This window comes from Ornithorhynchus anatinus, chromosome 1, assembly GCF_004115215.2.
Source record: "Ornithorhynchus anatinus isolate Pmale09 chromosome 1, mOrnAna1.pri.v4, whole genome shotgun sequence".
Lineage (NCBI taxonomy): Eukaryota > Metazoa > Chordata > Mammalia > Monotremata > Ornithorhynchidae > Ornithorhynchus > Ornithorhynchus anatinus.
The window spans coordinates 121,683,018-121,686,132 of record NC_041728.1 but is presented as its reverse complement, the minus strand read 5'-3'; the positions used below and the strand labels follow the sequence as shown (position 1 = coordinate 121,686,132).

Genomic DNA, 3,115 nt, shown 5'->3' with positions numbered 1-3,115 from the left:
TTTTTTTTTTTTAACCAAACTTGTTCTAAATGGGTTGAGCTACTTTTAAAAGAGGGGTTATAGAGAAGCACACATTTTTTCAAGAGTTTTTACATTCCTTTAACTAAAAATCAGATGAGCCACTGTCACAGGCTAAATTGCTTTGAATTTGGTATTTATTTCTGTATAGCGTCAAAACAATTCTTATTTCACACATATCCTTTAACCTGAGCACTTCTAAGGGCTTCAAAAACTAGCCAGAAAATCATTAGCATGCTTGGTGTGAGTTACTCTAGAGTTTAGAAAAATGAAGCAAAATAAAGGAGTGAGACTAGCATCTTGGGGAAGGAGGAGGGAGATAGGAAAGCAACTTGTGCTCTCATGGAAAACCAGCTGCAGCATTAGAAACTTATCTAACAAACTAACGATTGTGAAGTAGCAATCTTGTTTATGCAGGCAAGACACAAATTTTGAGAGGAATAAGTTGAAACAATTAGTCTATGTCTACAGAACACCTAATGAATGCTGTGGGAAGGAATTATCTGGTGCATATGGATGGTAATATAAATTCATGTAGAAATTGGTTGTGCTTTCAGAATATTTGAACTTGACTGCCATAATGAAAGGAGGACCTCAGAAAAGAAGAGGGTACACAACACCTTACTACCTTGAGAAATTGGGACCCACCTCAAAATAGGTAGTTTCTAGTCAGTTTTATTATTGGTATTCCTCCAAAACAAACCATTACTTTTCAACTTGCCTTCCCATTCTCTCCTCTGATTGTTCCAGGGTGTCTTTCTCCCCTGCATAGATTGTAATAATAATAATGTTGGTATTTGTTAAGCGCTTGCTATGTGCAAAGCACTGCTCTAAATGCTGGGGGGATACAAGGTGATCAGGTTGTCCCTCATGGGGTTCACAGTCTTCATCCCCATTTTACAGATGAGGTAACTGAGGCCCAGAGAAGTTCAGTGACTTGCTCAAAGTCACACAGGTGACAAGTGGCAGAGGCAGGATTCGAACCCATGACCATGAGATTGTAAACTCTCTGTGGGCAGGGAACATGTCTACCAACTCGGTTGTGTTGTACTCTCCCAAGTGTGTGTTCTCCACACTCAGTAATAGGCTCAATAAATAGTAAGCTCTCAATAAATACCATTGTCTGCACAGAGTACCTGCATTTCCAGTATCCTTTTTACCCCTTCCTAAATAGAGACTGAGCAGAGGAGATGAGGCACAAATCTCAAATCTCAGCTCAAATCACCTTGATAGAGACTGGCAGGAAGGTAAAGGGATAAAATGAAACTAAGGGGCTGAGGGGCTGGGGTGGTGTGTTTTCCCACACTGTAATCCCAGCTCCCTCTCAATCTATTAATTAGTGGTATTTATTCACTCAATAGTATTTATTGAGCGCTTACTATGTGCAGAGCACTGTACTAAGCACTTGGAATGTACAAATCAGTAACAGATAGAGACAGTCCCTGCCCTTTGATGGGCTTACAGTCTAATCAAGGGAGACGGACAGACAAGAACAATAGCAATAAATAGAATCTAGGGGATGAACATCTCATTAAAACAATAGCAAATAAATAGAATTAAGGCGATGTACATTTCATTAACAAAATAAATAGGGTAATGAAAATATATTTAGTGAGTGCTTATTGTGTACAGCTCACTGGACCAAGAATTTGAGAGTACAATAGAGTTGGTAGGCATAATCCTGCCCTTGAGGATTTTACAATCTAGTGGGCCTCAAACATACACATGCCAGAACCTTATTCCCAATCTGCCCTTGACTGCACTCAGCATCCTAATAATAATAACAGTGATTACTTGTTAAACTCCCTCTCATTGTAGCACCTGGAGAGGTTCCAGTCCTCAACCAGTATCAACTAAGGGAGGGAGAATTAAGCAGAGGCATACCCATTCCATTCCCAGTTTGGGCAGTGGCTAGCGAGTGGAAGACAATCTGCTACAAGTCAAAACTCACCTGTGCTGGGCAGCAGTGGCATGGGACCGAGTCGAGGGTAGACACTCGAGTTTACTGCATGGAAGGTGGCAATGGTAAACTACTTCCAAATTTTTACCAATAATACTATATGGATCCACTACCAGAATGATTGCAGATGGAGAGCAGGGTGTTCTGGGAGAGATGTGTCCTTGGTATCGCTATGGGTTGGAAATGACTCGACAACAAAAGACAAGACTTGTTAAGTACTTACTGTGTGTTAAGCACTGTTCTAAGCGCTGGGGGAGGTACTAGTTAATCGGGTTGGGCACAGTCCCAGTCCCACATTCATTCATTCATTCAATAGTATTTATTGAGCACTTACTATGTGCAGAGCACTGTACTAAGCACTTGGAATGTAGAATTTGGGAACAGAGAGAGACAATCCCTACCCAATGATGGGCTCCCAGTCTAAATGGGGGAGACAGCAACGCAAAAGAGAACAAAACAAAAACAACATCATCAAGATAAATAGAATCAAGGAGATATATGCCTCGTTAACAAAATAAATATGGTAATAAATAAAATATTCAAATGAGCACAGAGCTGACGGGAGGGGAAGGGGAAAGAGCAGAGGGTGGGGGTGGGGGGGCGGAACTCACATGGGAATCACACTCAATGCCCATTTTACAGATGAGGTAACTGAGGCCCATAGAAGTGAATTGACTTGCCTGAGGTCAGAGAGCAGATGGCATGGCGTAAAAGATAGAGCATGGGCTGGGAGTCAGAACGTCATGGGTTCTAATCTCAGCTCTGCCACTTGTATGCTGGGTGATCTTGGGCAAGTCACTTGACTTCTCTCTGCCATAGTTCCCTCATCTGTAAAATGGGAATTGAGACTGTGAACACCATCTCAGGCAGGGACTGTGTCCAAGCCGATTTGCTTGTATCCATCCCAGCACTTAGTACAGTGCCTGGCACATAGTAAGCGCTTAACAAATACCATAATTATTATGATTATATGTTCCAGAGCTGGGATTAGAACCCAGGTCCTTCTGACTCCCAGGACTGGGCTGTATACACTAAGCCATGCTGCTCCTCAGCTCCTAAGCAGGTTCGCTGCTGGCTGTCACCTCAGAGTGAGTCATCAGCCTTCCTTATGGTCCTCACACCCACTGGATCCTGCTT

The 3,115-nt window shown here is 42.4% G+C and overlaps 1 non-coding gene across 1 annotated transcript; it reads left to right on the top strand.

Moving 5' to 3' along the window:
* The first annotated feature begins 1,821 nt into the window (after positions 1-1,821).
* On the top strand, positions 1,822-1,959 carry LOC114816233. Its single transcript, XR_003763999.1, has one exon. It is a non-coding gene; the product is annotated as a small nucleolar RNA SNORA7 (small nucleolar RNA).
* Positions 1,960-3,115: the final 1,156 nt, after the last annotated feature.